At 43.4% G+C, this 19,716-nt stretch overlaps 1 protein-coding gene across 1 annotated transcript in view; it reads left to right on the top strand.

Moving 5' to 3' along the window:
* Positions 1 to 6,288: 6,288 nt before the first annotated feature.
* The window catches only part of tanc2a (tetratricopeptide repeat, ankyrin repeat and coiled-coil containing 2a), a 78,207-nt gene continuing 64,779 nt past the window's right edge, over positions 6,289 to 19,716 (top strand). Inside the window, exon 1 of the mRNA XM_061711054.1 lies at positions 6,289 to 6,540. The gene's annotated coding sequence lies outside the window, so the exon portion shown is untranslated. The remainder of the gene's footprint in view (positions 6,541 to 19,716) is intronic.

The raw sequence follows: 19,716 nt of genomic DNA, 5'->3' as shown, positions 1-19,716 counted from the left end.
GGAACCTCAGGAGAACCTCAGGGGAACCTCAGGAACCTCAGGAACCTCAGGAACCTCAGGGGAACCTCAGGAACCTCAGGAGAACCTCAGGAACCTCAGGAGAACCTCAGGGGAACCTCAGGAGAACCTCAGGGGAACCTCAGGAACCTCAGGAGAACCTCAGGAACCTCAGGAGAACCTCAGGAGAACCTCAGGAACCTCGGGAGAACCTCAGGAGAAGCTCAGGAGAACCTCAGGAGAACCTCAGGAGAACCTCAGGAGAACCTCAGGAACCTCAGGAGAACCTCAGGGGAACCTCAGGAACCTCAGGAGAACCTCGGGAACCTCAGGAGAACCTCAGGAGAACCTCAGGAGAACCTCAGGAACCTCAGGAACCTCAGGAGAACCTCAGGAGAACCTCAGGAACCTCGGGAGAACCTCAGGAACCTCAGGAACCTCAGGAACCTCAGGAGAACCTCAGGAGAACCTCAGGAGAACCTCAGGGGAACCTCAGGAGAACCTCAGGAACCTCAGGAGAACCTCAGGAACCTCAGGAGAACCTCAGGAACCTCAGGAACCTCAGGAGAACCTCAGGGGAACCTCAGGAGAACCTCAGGAACCTCAGGAACCTCAGGAGAACCTCAGGAACCTCAGGAACCTCAGGAGAACCTCAGGGGAACCTCAGGGGAACCTCAGGAACCTCAGGAGAACCTCAGGGGAACCTCAGGAGAACCTCAGGAACCTCAGGAACCTCAGGAGAACCTCAGGAACCTCGGGAGAACCTCAGGAGAACCTCAGGAGAACCTCAGGAGAACCTCAGGGCCGCAGAGAATGTTGATGTTTTTAAAAAGAGGCTCAAGACCCATCTCTTTAATCAGGATTTTAACTGACTCATATAACTATTTTATATTTGTTATGCTCACCCCTATTTTTATTGGATCCTACTACTCTGTTTTATATTAATCTTTAGTTTATCCTGTTTTATCATATTTTATTTTCTTTGTCTTATCTCAATGTTATATCTAGATGTTTTAGTCGTTATTTATGGTCTATTTTATACATTCTACGGCGGAGGCATGTGGAAGCAGCAACGGGATGACCGGGGGTGGGGGGGACCGGCCTGCAAACATGCACAAAAGAGAAAAAAGGGGGGCCAGCAACATAAACTACAGGAACGATGGACAAAAACAATAACTATGAGATACTTATAATAAATAAAAATGGAAAAGGAGAAGAGAAGAAGGGAGGAGGAGAAGAGAAGAAGGGTGAGAGGCACCGCCCAGTGGATCATGTCGGTGCCCCCCTGCAGCATAAGCCTATAGCAGCATATCTACCACCAAGCTATATTTGAGACTAACTATTATAGTCTTGTTCTATAGCTGCAACTATGACTACTGACTCTAACACACTAGAGTTTACACTACCTAGAGATTTACCAGCTAGAGGTTTACTAAACACTAACTATAGGCTTTACTAAACAGAAAGGTTTTAAGTTTAGTTTTAAAGGTGGATGTGGTGTCAGCCTCCTTAACCCAGATTGGAAGTTGGTTCCAAAGTAATGGTGCCTGATAGCAGAACGCCCGCCCTCCAAATCTACATTTGGATACTCTAGGAACTACGAGTAAACCTGCACTCCGAGAACGGAGAGCTCTGCCAGGAACATAAGGCACTATCAGATCTTGCAAATATTGCGGAACTAAGCCGTTTTGGGCTTTATATGCAAGTAATAAAATTTTAAATTGGATTCTGAATTTTACAGGTAGCCAATGGAGCGACGCTAACACTGGAGAGACGTGGTCTGACCTGGCAGGTTGGCCACGCCCTCATAGTAAAAACAACTGATAAGGACGTTGTCACCTCCCATCACGTGACACTCTGAGGAAGGCGGGAGAACCGCCGAAACTGTCAGAACGGAAGATAAGAAGTCGGAACTTTGTTTGGAAAAAAGAAACCTTTGGATAGGGCCAGGAACATTTTAAAGGCCACACCCACCCCGGTTTCCACTTCTTCCACCTGTTGCCCTCTGGCAGGAGCTTCAGGTCCATACGGACCAGAACAAACAGACTCAGGGACAGATTCTTCCCCAAAGCTGTGTTTTTTCTAAACCAGTAAACTACCTCATACTGTGCAATATTCTTCATCCATTATGTGTAATATTCTTACTCATTTATGTGCAATATTCTTCCATCCATTCAAGTGCAATATTCTTTCACTCATTCATGACGTGCATTATTATTCTCTCATTCACTCATTTTCATAGTGTATATATATTTATTTATGTTTCCTCTTTCTCATTTTGTTGTTTACACAGTCTTTTTTTACATAGTTTTTGCATGTGTGCACTGTTATGGAGCTGCTGCCTAATCTCATTGTACCAGTATAATGATAATAAAGGCTTTCTATTATATTTCTATTCTAACTAAAGCAGTGGTTTCCAACCTTTTTTCCTTGTTCCCCCCCTACTTGTGTCTAAGATCAGCCGAGCCCCCCGACCCGTACGTACTGGCACCAAAAGTGAACATTAATTAGGTTTTTGTGATACATTTCTCTTTGGTTTACCCTGAAAGAGAACCTCAGGAACCTCAGGAGAACCTCAGGGGAACCTCAGGAGAACCTCAGGGGAACCTCAGGAGAACCTCAGGAACCTCAGGAGAACCTCAGGAACCTCAGGAGAACCTCAGGAACCTCAGGAACCTCAGGAGAACCTCAGGGGAACCTCAGGAGAACCTCAGGAACCTCAGGAACCTCAGGAGAACCTCAGGAACCTCAGGAACCTCAGGAGAACCTCAGGGGAACCTCAGGAGAACCTCAGGAACCTCAGGAACCTCAGGAGAACCTCAGGAACCTCGGGAGAACCTCAGGAGAACCTCAGGAGAACCTCAGGACAACCTCAGGGCCGCAGAGAATGTTGATGTTTTTAAAAAGAGGCTCAAGACCCATCTCTTTAATCAGGATTTTAACTGACTCATATAACTATTTTATATTTGTTATGCTCACCCCTATTTTTATTGGATCCTACTACTCTGTTTTATATTAATCTTTAGTTTATCCTGTTTTATCATATTTTATTTTCTTTGTCTTATCTCAATGTTATATCTAGATGTTTTAGTCGTTATTTATGGTCTATTTTATACATTCTACGGCGGAGGCATGTGGAAGCAGCAACGGGATGACCGGGGGTGGGGGGGACCGGCCTGCAAACATGCACAAAAGAGAAAAAAGGGGGGCCAGCAACAGAAACTACAGGAACGATGGACAAAAACGATAACTATGAGATACTTATAATAAATAAAAATGGAAAAGGAGAAGAGAAGAAGGGAGGAGGAGAAGAGAAGAAGGGTGAGAGGCACCGCCCAGTGGATCATGTCGGTGCCCCCCTGCAGCATAAGCCTATAGCAGCATATCTACCACCAAGCTATATTTGAGACTAACTATTATAGTCTTGTTCTATAGCTGCAACTATGACTACTGACTCTAACACACTAGAGTTTACACTACCTAGAGATTTACCAGCTAGAGGTTTACTAAACACTAACTATAGGCTTTACTAAACAGAAAGGTTTTAAGTTTAGTTTTAAAGGTGGATGTGGTGTCAGCCTCCTTAACCCAGATTGGAAGTTGGTTCCAAAGTAATGGTGCCTGATAGCAGAACGCCCGCCCTCCAAATCTACATTTGGATACTCTAGGAACTACGAGTAAACCTGCACTCCGAGAACGGAGAGCTCTGCCAGGAACATAAGGCACTATCAGATCTTGCAAATATTGCGGAACTAAGCCGTTTTGGGCTTTATACGCAAGTAATAAGATTTTAAATTGGATTCTGAATTTTACAGGTAGCCAATGGAGCGACGCTAACACTGGAGAGACGTGGTCTGACCTGGCAGGTTGGCCACGCCCTCATAGTAAAAACAACTGATAAGGACGTTGTCACCTCCCATCACGTGACACTCTGAGGAAGGCGGGAGAACCGCCGAAACTGTCAGAACGGAAGATAAGAAGTCGGAACTTTGTTTGGAAAAAAGAAACCTTTGGATAGGGCCAGGAACATTTTAAAGGCCACACCCACCCCGGTTTCCACTTCTTCCACCTGTTGCCCTCTGGCAGGAGCTTCAGGTCCATACGGACCAGAACAAACAGACTCAGGGACAGATTCTTCCCCAAAGCTGTGTTTTTTCTAAACCAGTAAACTACCTCATACTGTGCAATATTCTTCATCCATTATGTGTAATATTCTTACTCATTTATGTGCAATATTCTTCCATCCATTCAAGTGCAATATTCTTTCACTCATTCATGACGTGCATTATTATTCTCTCATTCACTCATTTTCATAGTGTATATATATTTATTTATGTTTCCTCTTTCTCATTTTGTTGTTTACACAGTCTTTTTTTACATAGTTTTTGCATGTGTGCACTGTTATGGAGCTGCTGCCTAATCTCATTGTACCAGTATAATGATAATAAAGGCTTTCTATTATATTTCTATTCTAACTAAAGCAGTGGTTTCCAACCTTTTTTCCTTGTTCCCCCCCTACTTGTGTCTAAGATCAGCCGAGCCCCCCGACCCGTACGTACTGGCACCAAAAGTGAACATTAATTATGTTTTTGTGATACATTTCTCTTTGGTTTACCCTGAAAGAGAACCTCAGGAACCTCAGGAGAACCTCAGAGTCCGCCCGTCCCAGGTTGGGAGACACTGAACTAGAGCAGTGTCTCCCAACCTGGGGTCCGGGCCCCCCCTGGGGTCCGGGCCCCCCTGGGGTCCGGGCACCAGAGATCTCTGGGGGGGGGCGCGAAACTTTGTCTGCTTTGAAATTATGCAGTTGTAAAAATTATATTTGCGAATGAGTCATTCATAAGACATTGTTAGGAATAATTTATGAATGTCTTGAATATTTTTTTGTGTTTTTTATACACTGGTGACAAACACAGGAAATTATTTCATTCCTTATTATTATATCATTACTCAACATTTAATCTACTCTTGTTGTTAAAGGGATTGTGACATGAAAAACACATTTTTCTTGATTTTTTGTGTTTTGTTGGGTGTCTTGACATCAATTACACCCAAAAAACAACAAACTTTTAACATTCAGTGTATTGTGTGCTTTCTGGGATTTTCCGCATAACTATGCAAAAACGGCGCATGTGGTTTGGTGGCGGATCGTTACGTAACGATCCGCTAAATCACCGCCCCCTCCACCCAGCTCCCTGTCTCCTCTCCTCTCCAGCGCACCATAAAGGCTGATTTATGGTTCCGCGTTACACCGACGCAGAGACTACGGCGTAGGGTTACGCGACGACGCGCAACATACGCTGAACCCTACGGCGTAGGCTCTGCGTCGATTTAACGCGGAACCATAAATGAGGCTTAACAAGGAGCTGTTTAGAGCCTCTTCTGTTCTAATCACCGGAGGAAAACTGCTAAGAAGACCCGCGGCCACTGACTGGATTTAAGATAAGGGGACACTGCTGCTTCGCATGCCTTTATTTTTATGATTGTTTGCTGTGGTTCGCCCTCCTGCTTTTCCGTGCATGCTTCGCCTGTCGCTCCGACGCCGCTGTGAGCGTATGGCTGGAGGAGGAGGAGGTTTGGAGGAGGAGCGGAGCAATGATTGACAGGAAAGGGGGGAAAGGAAGCATTTTTCACGGGGCAAAAAAACACTGTAATAAAAAGCCAGGAAAAGATTACTAGAGTGAAGTTTTTCTTGTTACACTCTTTTAGACACATTTGAGGGATGTTGGCCAAGACTTTTAATAGTGTTAAAAGCATGTTAAAAATGATGTCACAATACCTTTAAAGGAAAAATGTTAAAAAATGTTGGTCTCATATTAAAAGAGACATTTTTCAGAAATATTTTTATGTCCTTTTGTGTGTATTTTATACATTGGTGACATTGGAGAAAAACAAAGTCATATGTATACAGAGTAAACCAAACAGAAATGTATCAAAAAAACATAATTAATGTTCATTTTTTCAATTAAAGACTATTTTGGTGCTGGTACGTACGGGTCTGGGGGCCCGGCTGGTCACAAGTAGGGGGAAACAAGGAAAAAAGGTTGGGCACCACTGGACTAAAGGACTTAAGGTGCAGTGCACTCCTTTGGCCGCTAGAGGTCGTCCTGCATCACATGAAGGCGCCGGACTCGCTGAACATCTGCTGGTCCAACGGACCAACGGTCCCTGCTGGGGGGGGGGGGGGGGGGCTGGCCACGCCCCTCATGCTGTCTGGGGGTGCAGGCTGGCCACGCCCCTCATGAATAATGCAGCACCTCCCTGTGCCCTGTGAGAGGAGATTCGTGATACGCCGGAGCCGCAGACGTCGGGAGGAGGTTAATTGTCACCATATCACGGATATCCCGGGTATTGAAAAGGAGATTTGATATCCCGGGTATTGATAAGGAGGATCTGATATCCGGGGATGAGGGAGGAAGGAGCGGGCGTGGGGACGCGCCTCCCGCACTATGGATGTATGGATGAGGACGCACCGACGGCTGGACACTAACCCCCCCCCAGCCCCCACCCGGTCCCGCCGGTCCCGGGACCGAGGACCCTCAGGTAGGCCCCGGTTCGGCTGTTCTTCCCGGCGGGGGTGGGCGGATTATTATAGTATTATTATAGTATTATTCTAGTATTATTCTAGGATCATTCCAGCAGCGCGGCGCGGCTTTTATTATCATGGGCAGGACGCGGAAACGCGCACATCCTGCCAGCGCGCACACGACAGCAGAGACGAGGAGCCGAGCCCTTCAGATGGGGGGGGGGGGGGGGGGGGGGGGGGGTCTCACAGTAATCCGTGGGAGGTGCTGGTTCTGCTGGTTCTGCTGGTTCTGCTGGTTCTGCTGGTTCTGCTGGTTCTGTTGCAGTGGCGTATCCAGGACATTTTTACTGGGGGGGCCCAGATGGGACACAGAGCCAGACCGGGGGGGCCGTACCGGGAGAACCTTTATGAATGGCATGTGATCAAAATGTGTAAATATCGCATTGCTTTGCATCAACATCTACACATATGTATAATAACTGAATTCTAGAACTCATGTTAGCATTCATTGAATTGTCAGATTGTTGTTTTGACATTTGACAGTTTTCTATTCCTCTTCCATTTCAACCTATTATGGTAGTTACACATTTTCAGAGCCATTCTCATTGTAGAACATTAGTCCTCAACAAAATCAATCTGCCGATAATATCAGGTATAATGTATAATCATTAAAAAATGATACAGGTCAAAAGTAATGATTCCTTTAAATATTTATTTAAATAAATGATAAATAAGTCAAACACAATATGATAACAATACACTATGTACAACAACACTCTTCTATAGACTGAGCATCTATAAACACAGGTGCTGGGGTATTTGGCAGAGAGAAAGGACGACATGCATAGCAGTATGATGTGTCTTGGCTCTGGGAATATTCCAGCCATGGATATTGTTGGTACCAGTCTCTCTGGAAGCAGCAGTTCCTGTTTCCTTGCAGGTCCCAGGAAATACCTTCAGATGAAGCTGTTGGACCTGCTGCTCTGGACTGGGAGAGATCTGCAAATAATCATCAAAACAAGTCCATCAGTGTGAGGCTAACTGGTACAATGTATCAATGCATTGTTGCATCATTTTAGAACATATGAGCAAGAATGTAACATTCAAATTACATTCAAACGGATTAGTTATAAGGTTAAGTAGTTATACAACTTGTATAACAAGTATAACAACTTGTTGCATGATATTTACACTGAAGGCACTCATAATGTTGTGTAGACTGAAAGATTAAATGTCAGAACATACGGTGAGGTCCAGGTGGGGCAGTCTGTGTCTGAGGAGCCTCTTCATCATCAACATCAGAATCATCTTCCTCACTAGGTGAGGAACCTGAAGTAATAAAAATAACCCAAAAAAGCCCACGTGCTGCACGGCCACATCCAGCCATTCATCCTCCGTTGTTTATGAATGGACTTCATATTCATTTTGAAATTGGGCTCAAATGAAATGAATAGGATTAAAATGGATTACATCCAACTGGACTGTATTTCAATGTTATTGTTTGTTTCTGTGGCGTCTACAACAATTCAATCTGTCTCTGGGGGATTTCCATAGACCCAGAGCAGGAACCCTAATGTTTGAATCCACACCGGCCACGGTTACATGATGTTTTTTAATTCAGAATTAATTATTCAGAATTAAATCATTCAGAATTAAACTATTTTCCTTCCACTTACATGGAAATAGTAATTTCTGAATTGAGGTTTCCATGGAAAACACGTTTGATGGTCTTTCTCCAATTCCTCTCCAGGTCTGGGGGTTGGGAAGGTTCTGATTGGATAGGGGGGGGACCGGAAGTTACACTACCGGAAGAAAAACTAACTTAGCCGCTACAACTTTGAAAAACTCACAATTTTAATGTTTCCTGTTTCCATCTGTTTTTTTTAATGATTTCTATTATATATATATATATATATATATATATATATATATATATATATATATATATATATACTGCGTGCTGCCATCTTGAAACTTTGTTTGGAAAACCAGCCCAGCGGAATATAAGCGTCATGGAGACAGACGGGCGAGGGAACGAGCAGAAAGAAAGACCAGAATTAATTTAAAGAGGAATGAGTTTATACATGATCACAGAATTATTCTATTGGATTTAAAATCAGAATAAACCAGCCACTTACCTCGGAATTAAGTTTCATTCTCAATGGCCATTTTCATTCAGAATTAGGTGTTTACATGGTCATTTTTACTAATTTTAAATCAGATTTAATTTTAATTCTGAATTAAAGAGGAATTAAACTTCCCATGTAAACACACTCACTGGCAGGTAATAGTTGAAGTTGTTTAATTAGTTTATTTCTATAGATGTAATGCACTACAGCCCTTTACTCTGTGCAGAGTGGCTCCTGATGATGGTTCTGTAGGAACCAGGACGTGGCCCTGGAACCTGGGCTCCAGCAGACCCCGGGGCTCCAGCAGACCCCGGGGCCCTGAACGAGCGGGTCAAGAAGATGAATGACTCCGAGTCCGTCCACAAATGTGCCCCACATTCAGAACAGACCTGAATAAACGTTGTTCCCGGATGATTATACCTGCAGATTCCTATGTCACCGGACTAGATGACGGTTGTCGTTAGGGGTGTAACGATACACTAATCTCATGATACGGTACGGTACACGATATTGAGGTCACCATAACGATACGATATTATAGCAGTATTTTTTTAACAACCTTGAATGAGGAACATATGACTGGAAAAAATTGTCTTTTATTTGAATGACACAAAATACTAGGGGTGTAACAATATATCGTGCCATGAAATTTCGCGATACAAAAACGTCACGATACGTGTCGTGGAGGTGACAAACTGTGTCGCGATATTGGGTTATTAATATTAATCTATTGTGTTGACTAGTAACGCGCATCCGACCGCGCATGACAACCGCGCCTCGACCTGCGGACCAAAATCTTCCTCCGCTCAGAAGAAACTAGTACCGTTTTGGTCCCGATCACGGGACTCTTGCAGGGTTTTGAGCTCTGAACTTTTACTTATGTAAGTCTGGTGTAGAGTTAAGCCTTACCTTATTAAATTAAACCTTTTTGGGGTGGTGAGTAGGATAAACACGGGGACAACTTCTGCTGAGTTCCAGTGTACTTTAATGTCCCTCAACAGTGTAGGATTTTAGAACATCAACACAGCACCTAGTGCCGTACTGTGGCGTATCACTCCGCCCAATCTAAAACAGACTAATCACTACAGATAAACTGACTAGTGTCATTATAGTCCCTGATTTACATCAGAATATAAAGAATATATTTATAAAATAATCAACCCTGAATTACCAAAATAACCTTCTTAACAAAAATAAATCTCCTCTTACACTTATAAGGTGAGCATGAATCAATCTTTTTATGATGTAAAATTGTATGTATTTATTTACTTTTATTTATTTATTTAATTTTAGTTGTTAAATTTCTGGAAAAAAAAAAGTAAAATCATACATGAGAGAAACTATTCAGTTTGTGGCTAAATATTTGTACTTGTATGAAACTGAAGATCATAATGCAAACCTGACATTTACTTTTAGTTCAGTTTGTGGAAAATGGTTTCATACAAGTACAAATATTTAGACACAAACTGAATAGTTTCTCTCATGTATGATTTGACTTTTTTCTTTTCCAGAAATTTAACAACTAAAATTAAATAGATAAATAAAAGTAAATAAATACATACAATTTTACATGATAAAAAAGATTGATTAATGCTCACCTTATAAGTGTAAGAGGAGATTTATTTTTGTTAAGAAGGTTATTTTGGTAATTCAGGGTTGATTATTTTATAAATCTATTCTTTATATTCTGATGTAAATCAGGGACTATAATGACACTAGTCAGTTTATCTGTAGTGATTAGTCTGTTTTAGATTGGGCGGAGTGATACGCCACAGTACGGCACTAGGTGCTGTGTTGATGTTCTAAAATCCTACACTGTTGAGGGACATTAAAGTACACTGGAACTCAGCAGAAGTTGTCCCCGTGTTTATCCTACTCACCACCCCAAAAAGGTTTAATTTAATAAGGTAAGGCTTAACTCTACACCAGCCTTACATCAGTAAAAGTTCAGAGCTCAAAACCCCCAAGAGTCCCGTGATCGGGACCAAAACGGTACTAGTTTCTTCTGAGCGGAGGAAGATTTTGGTCCGCGGATCGAGGCGCGGTCGGCACGTTACTAGTAAACACAATAGGTTAATATTAATAACCCATTATCGGGATACAGTTTGTCACCTCCACGACACGTATTGTGACGTTTCTGTATCGTGAAATTCTGTGGCACGATATATTGTTACAGCCCTAGTTGTCGTTATCTGGAAATTGAAAAACACCAAGTGCAGAATGTCTTTTCCAGGATCTGGAGTAAACGTGGCTGTGATGGGAGACGGCCCGTGGTGTGTATGCTCTGGTCCCCCAGGCGTCTCCTCCAGCCGTGTCAGTGCAGATGGGTGTTATCCCACGTTAATCTGTCAGAGTCAGGGTTTAACCCCTTCTGATTAAAAGCCCCCGTCACCACGTCATTCATTAGTTCCGTTAGACGACTCGCACAGACAGCATCAACACTGCAAGTGGGAGGGGGGTTCTGTCTTTGCTTTTCATTTTTAAATCTCCACAGTTTCAGTGCAAATTAAAAAAGTGACCCATACTAAACATATCCTTCCATGTGTCTGATCGTTTGCACAAACAGTCTGGATGATTCTGTCCTTGTATCCTGGAATATTTATGTTAATGTCCACCTGGAAGGGCATTATCCCGCTTAAACCACGGCCACTTACCAAAAAACATAAATATTAAATCAGTTATTCATGCTTTAATGTGTTTTCAGTGTAAATCATAGTTTTATAACAAGCCACAGCTGAGCGGCTGAGCGACTATTTCATCTCTCGTCTGCAGCCGTTGGAACCTGGTAAGTTACAAAGTTTTTTAACAAGCCATAACTCAGTTTCCTTGGTAACACCTGAGGGTCTGACTAATACCTGGAACAATCACTACCGTCCCATAAGGTCCTTAATGGACACAGTGTTGATTCTGCAGGAACTAGGACGGACCTGAGATACGACTCAGCAACGGGAGATATTCTAGTCCGCTCAGCTCCGCTCGGCTATGCTGCAATAACAAACAGGAAATAGATTTGTTTCAAAGAATCAAAGTCCACAGATAGTTTCCTAAATCTTTTTATTAATGATCTGATATACATATTAAGATATAAGATTTGCCAGACTTCTGCTCTTTACCGTCCTGCGGTGGCCGACTCTTCTTCTCTGAATCTCCGTTGAATAGAATAGAATAGAATACTTTATTGTCAATGTACCTGGGTACAGTGAGATTGAAAGGAGCATCACCTCTCCAGTGCAAGACAAATAAGAAACAATAGTGCAAACAATAAGAAATATAAGAATATAAGAAATATAAATAATATAAAATATAAAAAGGTTAAGGTGCATTTGAATAGTGAAGACCTGAGATCCTATTTACAGATAATAGCATATGATATATATATATATATATATATATATATATATATATATATATATATATATATATATATACATATATATATATATATATATATATATATATATATACACATGTGGTGGAATATTGCACAGATAGTCCGGGAGAAGTATTGCACGGTAAAAACAGTAATTTTTAGTCTGTTAGTTTTGTACCTGATGACTCTGTAGCGTGTTCCTGAAGGCAGCAGGTCAAACAGGTCAGAGCCGGGGTGGGAGCTGTCTTTAATAATGTTAGTGGCTCTGCTGAGGCAGCGAGAGGTGTAAATGTAAATGTTGCCGTGGTTACCACCTGGCAGTTGATCCAGCGCAATGATATTAAAGATATCAGGCAAATTGACCGAACCTGTTTTCTAGGTGTAGGTTATCACTTTTAACCTACACCTGCCAGCCAATCAGAATGGAGTATTCACACAGACCGTGGTATAAGAAAGAATAAGGGATATTGCATGCTAACTCTGCTGGGGGGCAGGGCCAGAGTGTGAGCACACTTGGTCACGCAGGCTTCCTGTGGGAAGGAACCATCTGAGACGGACGGTCTGTGATCTAATAGCCTGGTATAATGTTCCACTTGGGGAGGGCGAGGACTACAGTACCTGCTCTGTATCCTTTTTTTTTTTTTTTTTTTTTTTTAAGATTTTTTTGGGCTCTAGTGGCCCTTTATTGGAGATGCAGACTGGAAAGGGGTAGAGAGAGAGAACGGGGAAGACACGCAGCAAAGGTGCGTGGGCTGGATTCGAACCCGCGACCGCTGCAGGAGGAGGACTGTAGCCTCAGTATATGAGCTGCTGCATAACCCACTGCGCCACCGAGCGGCCCGTGCTCTGTATCCTTGGCCATCTCCTGAGCTTCCCGTAGTGCAGTGTGGTGTAGATGTCACAGGGCTGTGCGTGGCCACATATATGTCTTAGATGTGTCCTTCAGCAGCCTGGTGTCCTCAACACCACACAACAAATGTCACAAATACTGCAACTCGTCCTCTGAGCTGACACTCAGGGACGAAGCATCAAACCACGTAGAGCAGGTGGCATGGGAAACACAACACAACCATATGTGCAGCTCTAAGAGCAGGGAGTTTGTTCAGTTGCTCTTCTAATTTCAGTTTAAAGGAAACAATTATTGTAGGGGCTCGGTGGTGCAACTGGTAGTGCAGCGTCTCACAGCAAGAAGGTCCTGGGTTCAATTCCCGCCGGGGACGCTGTGGGTGCTGAGTAGGAATGTGTGATATTTTACCGTTCACGATATACCGTCCAAAAAATTCCCCACGGTAAGAATTTGTATCTCACGGTAAAAATGATAAATTCCTGTTGATGACGTTTTTGTGTAAAACTGATTTATGATTCTGTGTTAAATCCACGCACAACGGAAGGAAGGAAGGAAGGAAGGAAGGAAGGAAGGAAGGAAGGAAGGAAGTGAGAGAGAAAGAAAGAAAGAAAGAAAGAAAGAAAGAAAGAAAGAAAGAAAGAAAGAAAGAAAGAAAGAAAGAAAGAAAGAAAGAAAGAAAGAAAGAAAGAAAGAAAGAGAAAGAAAGAAAGAAGGATAAATTCCCGTTGATACGTGTTTGTGTAACAAACATGGAGGATCTGAGTCATTCCAGTTTTGCAGTACAGGTGTACTAATTTAATTGGTTTTTATTAATTCAATTTAATTCGTGTAGTTTAGTAGCATTTAGTATCTTTTAGAGCAGTGATTTGGCTCCAAAGACTGAATGTGGTGATAGATTTATAGTTACAAAGGTTGAATTGGTATTTTTTTTATCATCATTTTTATCGTTATCGGGATAAATGCCAGAAATGATCGTGATACATTTTTTAGTCCATACCGCCCATCCCTAGTGCTGAGTGTGTGTTAAGTTCCCCCATGACTTCAGCACCCTGGGTGGGGTTGGTGAAAGGATCTTTCTGTGTGGAGTTTGCATGTTCTCCCCGTGTTCCCTTGGGTAGCTAATGTGAGCTATCCTCACAAAAACATGCAGCAGTCCTGGGCTCTACTGCCCCCTCTGGCCAGAATAACGTGATCCTTCCACGCGCTACGTCCGGCCGGAGAAACCCCACCCTGTCTGGTGAAAAGATGCTGCTCACTCCTCAGGTTAAGGAGGAGGCTTGAGCTCAGTGCAGGAACTCCCGGGGTTGGTAGAGGGAGCAATGCCCAGGACTGTCACTTTCCCAACCTATTACTGACGTGCCAGTGGCAAATTTGGGTGGAAATAGCACCTAAATACCGTCCAAACGTCCCGGTTGGAGGGGGTGGAACCTGCCATCCCACTGCACCGCCTTCTCTTCTGCTGGTTGGAGGGGGTGGCGCTTTGGAAGTCTGTGTTTCAGTCACATCTATGCAGGTGTAGTTTCAGTCACATCTATGCAGGTGTAAGGGATGATGTACACGCTCGCTGAGCGTGTACGTCCAATACTAATCCTGATGATTAGTGTTCTAAGAAAGAAAGTCAGAATTTGGCCAAAATCATTATTTGCAGGTTTGACATTCAATATAATGAAAATCCACAAAGAAGATTGTAAATAGTGCATCTCTTTTTGATTGAATGTAACTTCCCCCGAATTCCCAGGATTTCAGCTGAAAATTCAGTTTGTGAATTTCATTTTGAAAAACGTGGATGAGAAGAAAAAGTAAAAGGTGGACTTGCATCAGGTCTTTGTTTGTCTGCCGGAAATAGTTGTTGAGGTTGCGAGCTCTCACGCAGGCTTTCACACTCCCTTCCCTTCCGCTTTGTGCTGGAGTGTTGGGAGTCCTCAGAAATGTCAGGAAGTAGGAAGTGGCTCTAAAAAAGAGAGATAAGACTATTGTACAGTGGGCACGTGTTTAGAAGTCTTGTACCACACACACTCTTCTTCTCTATTACTACTACTACTACTACTGTCATTTAACAGACGCTTTTATCCAAAGCCACTTACATCTGAGAGAACAACACAAGCACAAAAATCACATCAGTCCAGCTGGATCAGTGCTGGTCAGACTGCTGAGATTTCAGTTGGACACACGTGCTGTCACGCCAGTCCTAGAATATCTTTTTTTTTTCTCTTATAAATGAGAAAGCCATGTCTGGGAAGACACCATCTTGACGTAAGTGCATGCACCTTACTAGATGCAGAAGTGCTCCTTAAAGAGCTGAGTGTTTGTCTTGCTCTTCAAAGTAGGTCCAGACCTGCAGATTGGACAGAGTTTGGTAGGTTGTTCCATCGTCAGGGAACAATGGAGGAGAAGGGACTGATACTGATTTCACACCACGTGGTGGTGGAAGAACCAGGAGTCTTTCACTGGCCGAGCGGAGCTGTGGAGAGGGAATGTTAAATCAACGTGAAATCAACGCAGAGCCTACGCCGTAGGGTAGGCGGCTACGCGGGAGTCTCTCCGTAGCTACGCCGTAGCCTGACCTGCACCTCCCAAAGAATGGAACTACGACCCAACGCAGACCGAGAGGGCTGTGATTGGTTTGCTTGGTAGCAACGCATTTCCAGTTCCAGTTCATGAAGCAGTAGTGAACTTTCAGCGCTCTTTTCTTCGTGTGTGTGTGATTTTTTTTTTTTAGGTTGTTTTGGTTTTTTGCACAATAGTTGTCCTTATCTCTTTGATTCACTGTGACCAGAAAAGTCGGAAGCTAAACAAAGTATCAACTAGTGCTCTGGGGGGTACTGCACCGTGGAGAAATGGAGTGACGGAGAAGTCCGAAGGTTCAGGACGTCGTCACGGTGACGGAGTAGGCTCTGTGTTGGTTTAACGCAGAACCTTAAACCAGGCTCAAGCAGGGAAGCTCAGACTTCCCTCTCCCCAGCCACTTGGTCCAGTTCACCTGGGGGATCCTAAGGCGTCACCAGGCCAGCCGTGGTCATGGCTCTTCTCCGGGATCTCTTCCTAAGAAGACATGTCTGAAATACCTCACCATAAGGCCATAGGTGAGGGTAGGAACATAGTGGTTCAGCTCCGTCTCCACCATGACGGATCGTTGCAGAGCCCCCGTTGAGGGTGTAGAGCTGCTCCACCGTTCCACGGCCTGGACCAAAACCACACTGCTGTCTGCTCTTCAATCCCACATTCCCAAAGCCCAGAAATGCCAAGTACAGGAGCTCGGAGCTCAAACTCTGCTCTTCTCTTGTCATGAAAAATGTACGATAATCAATATATGAAGTGGAGGATATTGGATCTGGTGTGAAACATATAAAACAGGTAGATGTTTGTCTGGATGTTGTCTGAGCCTGTCACAGACTGCATCTGCCCTCTATCACTCGCACTTTTACTTACTTTCCTCTTGATTCTCTGATGCTCCTCAGGTGGGATTTGACTCTCTGCTAGGAGTGTAACAATATATCGTGCCACGAAATTTTGCGATACAAAACGTCACAATACGTGTCGTGGAGGTGACAAACTGTAGCTGATATTGGGTTATTAATATTAATCTATTGTGTTGACTAGTAACTGCGCCTGGACCCGCGGACCAAAATCTTCCTCCGCTCAGAAGAAACTAGTACCGTTTTGGTCCCGATCACGGGACTCTTGCAGGGTTTTGAGCTCTGAACTTTTACTTATGTAAGGCTGGTGTAGAGTTAAGCCTTACCTTATTAAATTAAACCTTTTTGGGGTGGTGAGTAGGATAAACACGGGGACAACTTCTGCTGAGTTCCAGTGTACTTTAATGTCCCTCAACAGTGTAGGATTTTAGAACATCAACACAGCACCTAGTGCCGTACTGTGGCGTATCACTCCGCCCAATCTAAAACAGACTAATCACTACAGATAAACTGACTAGTGTCATTATAGTCCCTGATTTACATCACAATATAAAGAATATATTTATAAAATAATGAACCCTGAATTACCAAAATAACCTTCTTAACTAAAATAAAATCTCCTCTTACACTTATAAGGTGAGCATGAATCAATCTTTTTTATGATGTAAAATTGTATGTATTTATTTACTTTTATTTATTTATTTAATTTTAATTGTTACATTTCTGGAAAAGAAAAAAGTCAAATCATACATGAGAGAAACTATTCAGTTTGTGTCTAAATATTTGTACTTGTATGAAACTGAAGATCATAATGCAAACCTGACATTTACTTTTAGTTCAGTTTGTGTAAAATGGTTGGCCTGGCTTTCTCTTTAAAACTTAAACAGTTATAAAGCATTACAAACTGGAACAATAGGGCAAACGCACAGTATTGTTTTGTATTTTGTGTCTTTCAAATAAAAGACAATTTTTTCCAGTCATATGTTCCTCATTCAAGGTTGTTAAAAAAATACTGCTATAATATCGTATCGTTATCGTGACCTAAATATCGTGTATTGTACCGTATCGTGAGATTAGTGTATCGTTATACCCCTACCAACTGCTCTGCACCACAGAGTACTGACGCATGCAGGACTTGGTCCACTGCAGCCCAGAAACTGGCCGGCCTGGCCATCGTTGCAGCGGGTGGTTGCTTGGCTGCATTGTGGAGAAAAAGGCAGCGAGGTGCAAGTGAGGATAAAAGAGGTGAAGAACAAATGGTTTGCCATGGCTGCAGCAGATGGGACATGAGAGGGCTGCCTGTCTACAAGCTCCAAAGGAAGAGTTCTCAGATTCTTAGTCGTTTTTTAAAAGCTGATTATTCTAAGAAGTGTTTCTAAGACATACGGTCTGGAGAAACAGGAACTCTTGACCAGCTTTTAGACGTTACAGGCAGAAAGAGACTGCAGAAGAAGAGCAGAGGAGGGATCGTAGTGCTTATCAACAAATGGTGTAATGCATGATATCACCGTGAGGAAACATCTCTGCACACTAGGGCTGCAACTAACGACTATTTTAATAGTCGACTAGTCACCAACTATTGAAACGATTAGTCGACTAATCGGATAATTAGTAATTTTTTCTTAAATTTAGTATGAGGTTGCTTTGATTATGTGGCAAATGATAATAAACACAAGAAAGATGGCTACTTCAATGAAAAATAGATATTTTATTCAACTTCTTTGGACTGCATGCATTTCATTTAATATACTTTTGTCAGGCACAGTCAGGCATAACGTTAAAGCTCTCTTTTAAAGCCAAAATACGCTTAATATCTTACCAAGGCTAGTCCGTTTCGTTCAACTGTCCGACATGCTCGTGCATTACCAACGTACTCCCGTGATAAGCAAGGTCGGCTTTGTAAACCTTCATAGTCATCTTTTTATTCACCGTATCCAGGCTAAAAGGCTCCCAAACTTTAGAAGTTTTGTTACATGCAGCTGCTACAGGATGCCGTCAATTTTGTTTCCCTGCTACCGCTCGGCAGAGACGCTATCGCGACTCTCGGCAGAGGCTGTATTGAAGTGAGACGCCTCACTCCATTAGAAAAACACATCTGGCAACAATTGTCGACAATGGAATTCATTGTCGCCAATTTTGATTATGGATTTTTGTGGAGAACGTGGAGGAATGGTTGCAGCCCTACTGCACACCAGGCATTAAAGTGTTAACTGTTAAACTGCTTGGGCAGCTGAGGTTGTGTGGGGTTGTGTGTCCTTCGCCCCCACGGCCGATGCCTCCCGTGATGCCGTCATGTCGGCGGCTTCATGGATACAAACCCGGCAGATCAATCTCCTGAGATGTCACTCACATCTCTCTCCCAGGAAACACTTCTTTTCTCTTTGACATAGAAATCGTAATTCATCTGAAAATATGAGAACAGCTACTGGAATGATTGTTTTTTGTGGGGCTGTAAGAACACACATGGCATCACTGAACGGGGGGTTTGGCAGGGAAAGTGTCGCCTTCTTAACTCTAAAAACAATTGTTGTCATTTCAAATAGCTAATCAGGCGTAATTACAAAACAGTTTGGATGGTGATGAGGTCACTGTGATGAGGTCACCTGTGATGAGTCACCTGTGATGAGGTCACCTGTGATGAGGTCACCGGTGATGAGGTCACCTGTGATGAGGTCACTGTGATGAGTCACCTGTGATGAGGTCACTGTGATGAGGTCACCTGTGATGAGGTCACTGTGATGAGTCACCTGTGATGAGGTCAGCTGTGATGAGGTCACCTGTGATGAGTCACCTGTGATGAGGTCAGCTGTGATGAGGTCACCTGTGATGAGGTCACCGGTGATGAGGTCACCTGTGATGAGTCACCTGTGATGAGGTCAGCTGTGATGAGTCACCTGTGATGAGGTCACCTGTGATGAGGTCACCTGTGATGAGTCACCTGTGATGAGGTCACCTGTGATGAGGTCACCTGTGATGAGGTCACCTGTGATGAGTCACCTGTGATGAGTCACCTGTGATGAGGTCACCTGTGATGAGTCACCTGTGATGAGGTCACCTGTGATGAGGTCACCTGTGATGAGTCACCTGTGATGAGTCACCTGTGATGAGGTCACCTGTGATGAGGTCAGCTGTGATGAGTCACCTGTGATGAGGTCAGCTGTGATGAGTCACCTGTGATGAGGTCAGCTGTGATGAGTCACCTGTGATGAGGTCAGCTGTGATGAGTCACCTGTGATGAGGTCACCTGTGATGAGGTCACCTGTGATGAGTCACCTGTGATGAGGTCACCTGTGATGAGGTCACCTGTGATGAGGTCACCTGTGATGAGTCACCTGTGATGAGTCACCTGTGATGAGGTCACCTGTGATGAGTCACCTGTGATGAGGTCACCTGTGATGAGGTCACCTGTGATGAGTCACCTGTGATGAGTC

The sequence above is a fragment of the Cololabis saira genome, chromosome 21, assembly GCF_033807715.1.
Source record: "Cololabis saira isolate AMF1-May2022 chromosome 21, fColSai1.1, whole genome shotgun sequence".
NCBI classification, from domain to species: Eukaryota; Metazoa; Chordata; class Actinopteri; order Beloniformes; family Belonidae; genus Cololabis; species Cololabis saira.
The sequence above is the reverse complement of the archived record's forward strand: the minus strand, read 5'-3'. Positions and strand labels throughout refer to the sequence as shown.